Genomic DNA, 14,969 nt, shown 5'->3' with positions numbered 1-14,969 from the left:
AACCAGGATGGATTTTACTGGTCATCAGAGAGTGAGGTAAATGAGGATGTAAATGAGGGTATTGGTGATGGTAGTGGGTAAGAAAAGGATAAATGCAAAATATAGTATAAAAGAATAATCTAGGTGATATTATTACTGACTGAATATGAGGGTCAATTAAGAGGAGAGAATTTTAAAATTCTAAAGTATGAGTCTTCCTAAGATGATTGAGGTACCATTGATTGAAATAAGCAAGTTTGAAGAGGAAGCACACAGTGAAACATAGAAATGGTACGTGAAAGAAGAGTTTGATCTGAGTCATTGTAAATACATTGAGTTGATAGGAAATTCCAACAAAAATACTGAGTGAACAGTTGATGATGTGAACTGGTGGAGATGTGATGTTTGAAGCTGAGGCAATGGATCGGACCTCTGATATACAGATTTTGATATACAGAGCATATATGAAGGACTAAATAGTCCTGGGGAAAAAGGATCCAGTAAAGGAAGCAGAGTAAAGAGAGAACTGCAAATAGTGTCAGGAAAAGAGAAGGCACGCTAGGTATTTCTAAAATGGAATTTAATACAGAGAATCAGTTGATATTAGATGGTTGCAAGAACAGAAAAGGGATTGCTGAGGTTGCACAGAGATTAATAACTGTAGGAAGCAGCTACTGTCCCTTGGGCTGGGAAAACAAAGGAAAAGAGGTGGTGATGTCAGAACCTTGAATTTGGATGAGGGGCCCAGTAATCCTGGTGTTTGGTCCTTTGGCGAAAGCTCCTTGAAGCTGGTTCTTAGATCTCTGGTCTGGCAGGTGCCAAGAACTCTGCGGAGGGGACACAGTTCAACAGGTGCCCAGAAGAATGTGCTCCAGTGTGTGAGGGAATACAGGAACATCTCATACTCCAGTCTTTAAAGGAAGCATGTTGTTACCAACAGGTGCTGGTAGTGGCAAAAGAAGCTGGAGGCTGCAGCCAGCTGTCTGCTGTTACTGGAACAATGCTGCTACCGACTGGAAAACCAGAAAGGAAACCCTCTTTCTCTCCCTTCACCTTCCAACCTCTCTCTAGGGCCCTCTACTGGCAGGGCCTAACAGAAGCCAACTGATAAGGCAGTCTGGGAAAAGTTATTTATAGAGTTCCATGCCCAGCCTTATAGAGCAGAGTAGAAAAGGGTGTCTTGAATTTGAGAGACAATAGGTAAATAGTCAGCACATCTAGAGAGGAACATATTACAGAAACCTAAGGAAGAGTGAGGTTTCAATAAGAAAGGGGAGGAAAACTCCAACAAATGCTGGAAATAGGTCAAAGATAACGGACTAGGCAAAGACCTTTGCATTTAGTGATTAAATGAAATGAAATGTTCTTAAATAGCTAAGTGTTGGAGAAAATTCTCATAAAAAACAGAGATTACTCTCAATGTCTTTGATTAACCTGTGTCAGTTTTCCCATTAAAGAACTTTAAAAATATTAAATTAAACTTTTATTATATCAATAGTAGATGATAAATAATATTCCAAAATATTTGCAACAAAAACAAAAATGATGCATATTTTAAATGAAAGTATTAACAATGAAGTATGAAATATTTTTATTTTACCAAAATAGTACTGGCTTGCCCAAGAAATACAGTTATAAAATATATTAGTCTCTGTTTTTTTTATTGTCACCAATACATTTTTAGGAAATTCTTATTAAATTCCTTCCTAGTCAGTGACAAGATATGACTAGCCCACGCAGGAACCAGTGATTTAATATTATGTTAGGATGCTACTGGCACAGCAGTGCAGGCCTCAGCATGAAAGAGTGGCATAAAGAAAATTCTCTTTCTCCCTCCTGCAGAGAAGAGAATTCTATCCCACCATCATCTCTGCTCTTTCCCTTCCCCCCCCCACAGAGCCTAAAAAATTCGCCTAGAATGTACATTCCACAGTCCTCTGAAGTATTATAGTAATATTAATAAATTCCTTACATGACATTTGGACAAAAGCCAGTAATAGATACAAAAACTGAGGTGTCTTTCAGGTCTGAAATGGGTTTTAAAAAATTCTTCATGTTTAAGAAAAAGGAAAGCTAAATTTTGGTAGCTATAAGTGCACTGATTTTCATATTAAGTATTAGAAGACCAGCTTACGCTAAATACCGTGGGCATTCTGTGTTTATTTGCATGACAGAGCATGGAACTAGCAGCATATTTTGTTGCTGGAGCAGATCAGAGGCTAAAAGGTGTAAAATAATCCCAACTTCATATAAAAGGAAAAAAGGTTGAGTGACTGTCAAACATAATGATAAAGGCTCCTCTTTTGTTAAATTATCTCCCTTTTCCGTTACATATTCACGGAAGTTCCTTCAAGTCTCTGAAGTGCTATCTTCTGAAGTTGTGCTTCTGAACACTCTGGATTACTCTATTTTTCCTACCAGTCTTTGTTTAGAAAACTATAGGCAAATGTATTTTACACACACACACACACACACACACACACACACGCACCCACAGTTTAGAGAGACTGCTAGACAAATTGCTATTTGGTAGAGAAACAAGAGCATATCCATGGCAAGTAGAGCTGTGCCCTAGTCAATCAATATTGATTCCATAAGTCATATTATAAGATAAAATGTACATATTTATATATAATAGTTACTATCCACTATTGCTGCATTGTACCATTTCTGAATAAATACTCAACCATATTAACCAGGTAATATTATTCCCATTTGCCATATGAAGAAACAAAAGACAAAAGAAGACCTTGTCCAAGCTCATATAGCTCTATGAAAGATTTAGAAAAAACTCTAATGTCCAAGTTCTTTCCACTGAGCTGTACTGCAAAAATGCCTATCTCCCACTTTACCCAAAACAGAGCAACTGATACTTCTGGTCTTCTGTTGTTCACAATGCTGTGTGTGTACTAAGAGGTATCATTGACTTATCTGTTTAGAAAAATGACGCCCCTGTATTAATGTTTTAGAACCATTCCGCCACCAGCTATATAGATACAGTCCAGCAATAGAAAGTCCTTCAGAAAGATCAGGATGAGCTATGATGGGGGAGATGACTGCTGCTGTGTGTGAGGAATCTGGCTCAAAAAATAAGAGAGGAGAGACCGCTGATATTTTTTAAAAAGAAGTAAGGTTTTCCATTGAAGCCAAGAATCTGGTATCAAGGGCATTGAGAACTTAATGTTGCATGGCTATGGACTATTTCTTTCATAGTCATCAGGGAATCCCCACCAACTATCACAGTGCCTGGTATAGAGATCAACCAAATTTGTTGAATTAATGAGCTGAAAAGAGTCGACATGCCTTGAATTTCTAAAAACTGTTCAGAGATTCAAAGATAAGAAATTAAGACATCAAAGAATAGCACATTTTCCTGAAAGTTGTTCCTCAGGAAACTGCATTCCCAGCATATAAGAAGAAGCTGATGGTTGGGCAAGGATTTGTAATCATGAGGGTTTTTCCTGAGCTTGTATATTTCTAAGGAAATCACATATATTCTTTAATCTCAGAGCAAACAAAGGTGTGGTTAGAAGTATAACACATATATTACTCGTACCCTCTCAAAAAGTGAAATATATATATATATCCATGGATATATATATATATCATGGATATATTCTGACTGACTGACCCAGTGATAAACAGCTGTTTCTCCTATGACTGAGAGAACACATTTTGCTTTGAAAATATATTTTATTTTTAAGGCTCCTTTGGGATTTATTAGACGGAAAAAGTGGCAGGGGAGGGGGAATCTGAGTGTTTTTAAGGAATAAAAAATATTTTGGCAATATCCTCCAACATCTAAGATACCTGAAATTAGAATTGCTCTCAGAGGACCCAGATCTATCCATGCAGCCAAAACTCGGATCCTTAGCCAATTGCATGTATGCTGCACTGAGATCCGAAGTCAGTCCTACATTCCAGAACTACACTGTCTCTTAAAACAGCCTGAGTCTCCACCAGAGCAAATCACAGCAGCTGGGGGACCAGCGATATCGGTTAGAATGTGCGAAGGCTGGAAAATACTATAATTTGAAGGTATGTTGACCAATATGGCTGAAACTCAGCATAAAATAATATACTACCAGGACTGTAAGAAACAAGCTTCAAAACAGAGCCATGAGAGGCTATCAAGTTACAGTTTTAAAAAAATATTGTGGGTGAGTAACTGTGGCAAATGGTCCATGATTATGTTCAAGCACTAAGCTCTGGCCATTGATTGACAATGAAATGTATTTTAGTATATGTTAAACATACATTACATGTTACACATTACACATATGACATATATATTATAGAGAAGGACTTACAACATCACCTTTCAAATGTATGTAGGTACAGTTGTGTTTAATATGATACAAATTCAGTTTTAAGTGTTACTGTATATAGAGTCACTTTTAAATTATTACACATCTTCCTGACCATTAGACATTAAAAGCATAAAAAAAAATGGCAAAAGATGTGAAAAGTTTTCTTTGTGTGTGTGTGTGTGTGATCTCTCTACATGTGGAATCTTTTTTTAATTGAGATATAATTTACATATATTTTGTATAAGTTTGGGTGTACAACAAAATGATTTGATATATGCATATATTGCAAAATGATTGCCAAAATAAGTTTAGTTAACATCTATCACCACACATAGTTACAATATTTTTATTGTGATGAAAACTTTTAAGATCTACTCTCTTAGCAACTTTCAAATATATAATACAGTACTCTTAACTACAGTCACCATGCTGTACATTACAAAAAATTATTTTGTATTAGTTTAGGTGTACAACATAATGATTTGATATATGTATATACTGCAAAATGATTGCCAAAATAAGTTCAGTTAACATCTACCACCACACATAGTTTCAACTTTTTTTATTGTGATGAAAACTTTTAAGATCTACTCTCTCAGCAACTTTCAAATATATAATACAGTACTCTTAACTACAGTCACCATGCTGTACGTTACAACCCCAGATTTATTTATAACTAGAGGTTTGTACCTTTTGATCACCTTCACTCATTTTGCCAACCTCCCACCTCCTGCCTCAGGCAACCACTAATCTGTTCTCTGTATCCATGAGTTTGGGCTTTTTAGGTTGCATGTGTGAGATCCCACAGTACTTGTCTTTCTCTGTCTGACTTAGTTCGCTTAGCATAATGCTCTCAAGGTCCCTTCTTATTGTCACGAATGGCAGGATTTCCATCTTTTATATGATCAAATAATATTCCTCTGTAGGTACAAATATATATAATTTTCTTTGTCTTTCATCCATTGATGGATACTTAGGTTGTTAACATGTCTTGGCTATTGTAAATACTGCTGCAATGAGCATTCTTTAGATAAATACCCAGAAGTGGAACTGCTGGATCATGTGGTAGTTCTATTTTTAATGTTTTGTTTTCCATACTGTTTTCCATAGTGTCTGCATCAATTTACATTTCCACCAGCAGTGCACAAGTGTTCCCTTTTCTCCACATCTTTGCCAATACTTGTTATTTCTTGTCTTTTCATAATAGACATTCTAACAGATGTGAGGTGATACCTCATTGTGGTTTTGATTTGCATTTCCCTGATGATTAGTGATGTTGAGCACCTTTTAATGTACCTCTTAGCCCTTTGTATGTCTTCTTTGGAAAAATGTCTGTTCCTCTGCCAATTTTTAAATCATTTTTTCTATTGAATTGTATGAGTTCTTCATATATTAACCCTTATAAGATATATGATTTGCAAATATTTTCTCCCATTCTATAGGTTGCCTTTTCATTTTGCTGATGGTTGTGTGGAAAAGGTATCTAAATCTAAGTAAACAGATTTTCCCTCGGTACTTTAAAGATATTTGTCCTATATCTTCTGAGATCCATTGATGTTTCTAAGAAATACTCTGCCACTGTGATTGCTATCTATATATAATCCGTCTTGACTCTCTAGTAGCCTTTAAAACTTTCCTCTTACTCTCTCTACAAATGTTCTGCAGTTTCTGTGATGTTTTTAAGGAATGAATTTGCATTTATTTATCTTACTAGAGATTTGATATGCTTTTACAATCAAAGGGGACTCATAATATTTTTACAATTCCTAAAAACTTGGACCATCACATCAGGACTTTTTTCTCTCTCCCATTCTCTCCTGGGACACCTTTTAGACACATAGCAGAGCTTCTCATTTTGTCTTCCTTAAAGATAATTTGTCTTTTTTTTTTTAAGGACAAGTCATAATTTGTCTTTTTTTAAAAATATATGAGCTGCATTCTGAATGGCTTCTTCAGATTTATCTTCTAATTCTCTGGTTATCTATATCAATCAATGCTTTAACTGATCCACTGAGTTTTTATTATATCAATCCTACACTTTTAGCTACAAAAATTATATTTGATGCTTTTTACAATCTTCTTGTTCATTTTATCATATAGTCTTAAAATTTTCTTATGGATCTTACTGAATTCCTTTTATCCTCTGATCTTTTAAATATGTTTGCTTTAAAGTCCCTTTCAGAATGGATTCTGGTTTTTCTAGTTTCTCAAGTACAAATACTGCCATTTGTTGTATGTGTGCCTTTTCTCTCTTGGCAATGAATTTCCTCATGGACTTCGTAATTTTTTTCTATAAGCTATCAATAGTGAGGATTATTTTAAATAAGAAAAATGAGTCCTGAATTGAAACACTCAACTATTTTACTTATCAAAAAAAGTAAATATTGACTTCTGGTTTCAGCTATGACATGACTTCAGCTTGGAAGTAATCATTCCAGGCCAGAAAAAAAGCTAAAAAAGATGAAAACTACTAGAGCTCATCAGTGAATTCAGTAAAGTTGCAGGATACAAAATTAATACACAGAAATCTGTTGCATTTCTATACACTAACAACAAAAGATCAGAAAGAGAAATTAAAGAAAAATCCCATTTACCACTGCATCAACAATAATAAAATATCTAGGAATAAAAGTATCTAGGAGGCAAAATACCTGTACCCTGAAAACTATAAGATGTTGATGAAAGAAATTGAAGATGACAAAAGAAAATGGAAAGAAATACCATGTTCTTTGATTGGAAGAATGAATATTGTTAAAATGACTCTACTACCCAAGCCAACCTACAGAGTCAATGCAACCTCTATCAAATTACCAATGGTACATTTCACAGAATTAGAACAAAAAATTTTTAAATTTGTATGGAGACACAAAAGAACCTGAATAGCCAAAGCAACCTGGAGAAAGAAAAACAGAGCTGGAGAAATCAGGATCCATGACTTCAGACTATACTACATAACCACAGTCATCAAAAAAGTATGGTACTGGCACAAAAACAGAATATAGATCAATGGAACAGGAGAGAAGTCTATGGTCAGTTAACCTACAACAAAGGAGACAAGACTATACAATGGAGAAAAGACAGTCTCTTCAATAAATGGTGCTGGGAAAACTGGACAGCTACATGTAAAAAAAGAAATTAGAACATTTTTAAATGACATACACAAAAATAAACTCAAAATGGATTAAAGACCTAAATGTAAAACTACACACTATAAAACTCTTAGAGGAAAATGTAGGTAGAACACTCTTTGACATAAATCACAGCAATGTCTTTTTTGATCCATCGCCTAGAGTAACAGAAATAAAAACAAAAATAAACAAATGGGGCCTAATTAAACACAAAAGCTTTTGCACAGCAAAGGAAACCATAAACAAAACTGACAACTCACAGAATAGGAGAAAATATGTCCAAACAATACGATCAATAAGGAATTAATCTCCAAAATTTACAAACAGCTCATGTGGCTCAATATCAAAAACAAAGCCCAATCAAAAAATGGGTAGAAGACCTAAATAGACATTTCTCCAAAGAAGACATACAGATGGCCAAAAGGTAAGTGAAAAGATGCTCAACATCATTAATTATTAGAGAAATGCAAATCAAAACTATAGTGAGATATCACCTTGCACCAGTCAGAATGGCCATCAACAAAAAGTCTACAAACAATAACAATAAATGGTGGAGAAAAGGGAAAACTCCTACACTGTTGGTGGGAATGTATATTGGTACAGCCACTATGGAGAACAGTATGAAGGTTACTTAAGAAACTAAAAATAGTGCTACCATATTCCAGCAATAGGCCCACTCCTGAGCATATATGCAGAGAAAAACATGGTCCAAAAGGATATATGCACCCCAATGTTCATTGCAGTGCTGTTTACAGTAGCCAAAACACAGAAGCAACCTAAATGTCCATCAACAGATGAAGGGATAAAGAAGATTTGGTAAATATATACGAAGGAATATTACTCGGCCATTAAAAAGAATTAAATAGGGACTTCCCTGGTGACACAGTAGTTAAGAATCTGCCTGCCAATGCAGGGGACATGGGTTTGATCCCTGGTCTGGGGAGACCCCACATGCCATGGAGCAGTTAAGCCTATGTGCCACAACTACTGAGCCTGTGTGCCACAACTACTGAAGCCTGTGTGCCTAGAGCCTGTGCTCCACAACAAGAGAAGCCACCACAATGAGAAGCCTGTGCACTGCAACGAAGAGTAACCCCCATTCACCGCAACTGGAGAAAGGCTGAGTGCAACAACGAAGACCCAACGCAGCCAAAAATAAATTAATTAATTAAAAATTTTTTAAAAGGAATGAAATAATGACGTTTGCAGCAACATGGATGGACCTGGAGATTATCATAATTAAGTGAAGTCAGACAGAGAAAGACAAATATCATATGATATTGTTTATATGCAGAATCTAAAAAAAAAAATGATACAAACAAACTTATTTACAAAACAGAAACAAACTGACAGACTTAGAGAATGAACTTATCATTACCAGGGGTGGGGGTTGGGTGGGGGGAGAAGTGGGGAAAGGGATAGATTGGGACTTTGGGATTGACATATACACACTGCTATATTTAAAATAGATAACCAACGAAGACCTACTGTATAGCAGAGGGAACTCTGCTCAATACTCTGTAGTAAATTGGAAAAGAAATTGAAAAAGAATAGATACAAGTATATATATATATATATATATATATAACTGAATCACTTTGCTGTACACCTGAAATGAACACATCACTGTTAATCAGCTATACTCCAACATAAAATTTAAAAATCAATGACTTTTCCTGGACACATAAGAGAATTGATATCACAGGGCTAACCTCTACCTCCATATTGAGAAACACATGCAAATATAAAGAAAAACAGCTGAGATCAACTCAGCTAAAGCAAAAGCCACTGGACCCATAAATTGTTAGGAGAACTTAAATGTTTATTTGATTAACCACTTGGAGTGTAGACGACCTTGAGAATGAGAAAATCCTAGAGCTTGTAGTCTTGGTAGGGGTGCAGGAACCCTTTCTTGGGTTTTACCTCCAGGAACAATACCATGTTCTCATGGTAAATAGCCAAGAAAAATAATTATTTTTTTTTTTTGGGTGGTACGCAGGCCTCTCACTGCTGTGGCTCCACTGTTGTGGAGCACAGGCTCTGGACACACAGGCTCAGCAGCCATGGCTCACAGGCCCAGCCGCTCCGCAGCATGTGGGATCTTCCCGGACTGGGGCATGAACCCATGTCCCCTGCATCAGCAGGTGGACTCCCAACCACTGCACCACTAGGGAAGGCCCCAAAAATAATCTTTTATCTTTGGAAAAATGAGGAGAAAAGTAACAATTTGAAATAATTCCAGTGTATTCTCCTACACTGGAATACACTATCAAAGGCCTACTCTCAAGTGAAAAAGACTTTATCGCCTGCCCACCACAGGGACAAGACCCAGCTCCACTCACCAGTGGCCAGGTAACAGCCCCTCCCACCAGGAAGCTTGCACAAGCCTCTTAGATAGCCTCATCCACCAGGGGACAGACAGCAGAAGCAAGAAGAACTACAACCCTGCAGCCTGCAAATGGAAACCGCAATCACAGAAATTTAGACAAAATGAGATTGCAGAGGAATATGTCCTAGATGAAGGAATAAGATAAAATCCCAGAAGAACAACTAAGTGGAGATAGGTAATCTACCTGAAAAAAAGTTCAGAGTAATGATAGTAAAGATGATCCAAGATCTCAGAAAAAGAATGGAGGCACAGATTGAGAAAATACAAGAAATGTTTAACAAAGACCTAGAAGAATTAAAGAACAAGCAAACAGAGATGAACAATATAATAACTGAAATGAAAAATACACTAGAAGGAATCAATAGCAGAATAAAGACCTACAAAAACTAATAAAAAACAATTAACAAAATGGCAATAAGAACATACATATCAATTATCACCTTAAACATAAACAGATTAAATGCTCCAACCAAAAGACACAGACTGGCTGAATGGATACAAAAGCAGTTCTAAGAGGGAGGTTTATAGCAATACAATCTTACTTCAGGAAACAAGAAAAATTTCATACAACTTAACGTTACACCTAAGGTTTTTTCACTAGAGAAAGAAGAACAAACAAAACCTAAAGTTCGTAGAAGGCAAGAAATCATAAAAGTCAGATCAGAAATAAGTGAAATACAGATGAAGAAAACAAGAGAAAAGATCAATGGAATTAAAAGCTGGTTCTTTGAAAAGATAAAATTGATAAACCATTAGTGAGACTCATCAAGAAAAAGAGGGGGCTTCCCTGGTGGCCCAGTGGTTGAGAGTCTGCCTGCCAATGCAGGGGACACGGGTTCGAGCCCTGGTCTGGGAGGGTCCCACATGCCGCGGAGCGACTAGGCCCGTGAGCCACACTACTGAGCCTGCGCGTCTGGAGCTTGTGCTCCGCAACGGGAGAGGCCGCGACAGTGAGAGGCCCGCGCACCGCGATGAAGAGTGGCCCCCGCTTGCCGCAACTAGAGAAAGCCCTCGCACAGAAACAAAGACCCAACACAGCCAAAAATAAATTAATTAATTAATTAAATTTAAAAAAAAAAGAAAAGAAAAAGAGGGAGAGGTCTCAAATCAATAAAATTAGAAATGAAAAAGACTTTATCGGATCAATGTCTCTCATAAGCTTAAGGACAATTACCGTGCTCCAGCCCTCTCTACATTTCTTGACTCACAAAAGAGGGAAAAAAGAAGCACTTGTGAAGGTCACAACTCAGGGACACAGGCCTACTAAATGACTTAAAATTAATCATAATGTTGTAGAACACTTCTTCTCCCCCCTGCAAACTCACTGTCACCACATCAACAGGGCTCCAATATAATAACACTGGATTACAGTTTAAAGAGCTACAAAACTCAGTTTATTTAAGAAAGAGTTCTTAGGGAAACCCAACAAGAAGGGACCCAAAAATAAGAACACTAGAGGAAATTAAAACTTCTATAGCCACAGGTAACACCAAGACATGTTATATTCAAACTGCAGAAAACCAAAGACAAGAAAAACTCTTGAAAAAAAACCAGAGAAAAAAAAATCTCTGTAGTTATACAGGAGAAAAGATAAGAATTATAGTGAATTTTTCATTTAAAAAGCCATGCAATCAATAAAAGATAGAAGTGAAATACATAAAGTACTGGAAAAAAAAAACTAGAATATTATGTCCAGGGAAATTTATACTACAAACATGAAGGAGAAATAAAGACTTTCTCAGATAAACAAAAACTGAGGGAATTCATTGCAAAAAGACCTGCTCTGTAAAAAATATTAAAATAAGTCCTTTGAGGGAAGCATACAGAATTTATAGGGCAGTGAAAGTACTCTGTGTGATACTATAATGATGGATACATGCTATTATACATTTGCCCAAACCCATAGAATGTACAATGCCAAGAACAAACCTTAAGATAAATTATGGACTTTGGTTGATTATGATGTCAATGTAGGCTCATCAATTGTAGCAAATGTACCACTCTGGTGGGGATGGTGATAGTGGGAGAAGCTATGCATGCGTGGGAGTAGACAGTATATGGGAAATATCTGTACCATCCATTCAATTTTTCTGTGAACCTAAAACTACTCTAAAAAATTGTTAAAAAAATGTTCTTCAGGGAGCAAGAAAGTAATAAAGGTCAGAGACTCAGATCTACATAAAGAAAGGGAAACCACTGGAGAATGAATATGTATATAAAATCTTTTATTTTTCTTATTCTTTATGTAATAGATAAACAGTAATAACAGTAACAATATATTGTTTGATTATAGTAGATGGATAGCTGAAATTAATGAGTAACTTTTAAGGAACATGAGGGATAAATTGGTAATACTATTTTAAGATTCCGGCACTACCCATGAAGTGGTTAATGTTATTTGAAAATAGACTTAGATCAGTAAAAATTTGATACTGCAAACTCCAGGACAATTACTAAAAGAAGTTAAAGAGGAGAAAACTGAGTTATATAAATTGCACAATTAAAACAAGAGAAGGCAGAAAAAGAGAAGAAAAAAATGAAAAACAAGTGCAACAAACAGAAAATAGTTACTTGTTAAATATTAATCTACCTATACCTATAATCACTTTCAATGTGAATTATCTTACCACACAAATTAAAATACAGAGACCATCAGCGTGGGTTAAAAACAGACCCCACTATATGTTGTTTATAAAAACCCATTTTAAATACAAAGACATAGATTAAAAATAAAGGATTGGAGAAGATATACCCTGATAACAATAATGGGAAAAACAGCTGGAACAGCTATATTAATTTTAGATAAAGCTGACTTCAGAACAACGAAGTTACCAGGGGTAAAGAGGGGTGTTACTTAATGATAAAGTGGTCAATTCTCCAAGAAATAAGAATCTCTAACACATATGTACCTAACAACAGAGCACCAAAATACATGAAGCAAAAACTAATAGAACTGAAAGGAGAAACAGACGAATCCACTATTATAGCTGGAGACTTGAACACTCCTCTTTCAGTAAATGACAGACGAAGCAGACAGAAAATCAGTGAGGATAGAGCTGAACTGAACAAGAATGTTAATCAACTGGATCTAACTGACAGTTATAGAATACTCCATGCAAGCAAAGCAGAACTCACATTCTTTTCAAACTTGCATTCACCATGACAGACCACGTATTGGGCCATAAAACATGTATAGAGGAATAAAACAATTAAGAAACTGAGACCTTTGGGTTCAAGACAGCAGAGTACAAGGTCATGCGCTTACTCCCTCTTGTGAAAGCACCAGAATCACAAGTAACTGCTGGGCAATCATTGACAGGAAGACACTGGAACTCACCAGAAAGATACCCCACATCCAAAGACAAACGGTAAGTTGCAATGAGACAGTAGGAGGGGTGCAATAACAACAAAATCAAATCCCATAACTGCTGGTGGGTGACTCACAAACTGGAGAATTATACCAGAGAAGTCCACCCAATGTAGTGAAGCTTCTGAGCCCCACGTCAGACTTCCCAACCTGGGGGTCTAACAATGGGAGGAGGAATTCCCAGAGAATCAGACTTTGAAGTCTAGCGGGATTTAACCACAGGCCTTCGACAGGACTGGGGGAAACAGACTCCTCTCTTGGAGGGCACACACAAAGTAGTATGCGCATCAGGACCCAGGGGAAGGAGCAGTGACCTCATAGGACACTGAACCAGACCTACGTGCTAGTGTTGGAAGGTCTCCTGCAGAGGCAGGGGGTGGCTGTGGCTCACCATGGGGACAAGGACACTGGCAGCAGACGTTCTGGGAAGTACTCCTTGGCATGAGCCCTCCCAGAGTCCACCATTAGCCCCATCAAAGAGCTCATGGTCTCCAGCGCTAGGGTGCCTCAGGCCAAAAACCAACAGAGAGGGAACTTAGCCCCATCCATCAGCAGACAAGTGGATTAAAGTTTTACTGAGCTCTGCCCACCAGAGCAACACCCAGCACTACACACCACCAGTCAGGAAGCTTGCACAAGCTTCTTAGATAGCCTCATCTACCAGAGGACAGACAGCAGAAGCAAGAAGAACTACAATCCTGCAGCCAGTGGAACGAAAACCACATTCATAGAAAGACAGACAAATGAAAAGGCAGAGGGCTACATACCACAAGAATGAACAAGATAAAACCCCAGGAAAACAATTAAATGAAGTAGAGACAGGCAACCTTCCAGAAAAAGAATTAAGAATAATGATAGTGAAGATGATCCAGGACCTCAGAAAAAGAATGGAGGCAAAGATGAAGAAGATGCAAGAAATGTTTAACAAAGACCTAGAAGAATTAAAGAACAAACACCTAGAAGAATTAAAGAACAAACAAACAGAGATGAACAATACAATAACTGAAATGAAAAATACACTAGCAGGAATCAATAGCAGAATACTGAGGCAGAAGAACGGGTAAGTGACCTGGAAGACAGAATGGTGTAATTCACTGCCGTGGAACAGAATAAACAAAAAAGAATGAAAAGAAATGAAGACAGCCTAAGAGACGTCTGGGGCAACATTAAACACACCAACATTCGCATTATAGGGGTCCCAGAAGGAGAAGAGAGAGACAGAAAGGACCTGAGAAAATATTTGAAGAGATTATAGTTGAAAACTTCCCTAACATGGGAAAGGAAATAGTCACCCAAGTCCAGGAAGTGCAGAATCCCAGGCAGGATAAACCCAAGGAGAAACAAGCTGAGACACACAGTAATCAAATTGACAAAAATTAAAGACAAAGAAAAATTATTAAAAGCAAAAAGGGAAAAACAACAAATAACATACAAGGGAACTCCCATAAGGTTAACAGCTGATTTCTCAGCAGAAACTCTACAAGCCACAAGGGAGTGGCACAATATATTTAAAGTGAAGAAAGGGAAGAACCTACAACCAAGATTACTCTACCTGGCAAGGATCTCATTCAGATTCGATGGAGAAATCAAAAGCTTTACAGATGAGCAAGAGCTAAGAGAATTCAGCATCACCAAACCAGCTCTACAACAAATGCTAAAGGAACTTCTCTAAGTGGGAAACACAAGAGAAGAAAAGGACCTACAAAACAAGCCCAAAACAGTTAAGAAAATGGTAACAGGAACATACATATTGATAATTACCTTAAATGTGAATGGATTAAATGCTCCAACCAAAA

Source organism: Leucopleurus acutus (genome assembly GCF_964270905.1).
Source record: "Leucopleurus acutus genome assembly, chromosome: 4".
Taxonomy (NCBI): Eukaryota; Metazoa; Chordata; class Mammalia; order Artiodactyla; family Delphinidae; genus Leucopleurus; species Leucopleurus acutus.
Note: the sequence above shows the minus strand (reverse complement) of the source record.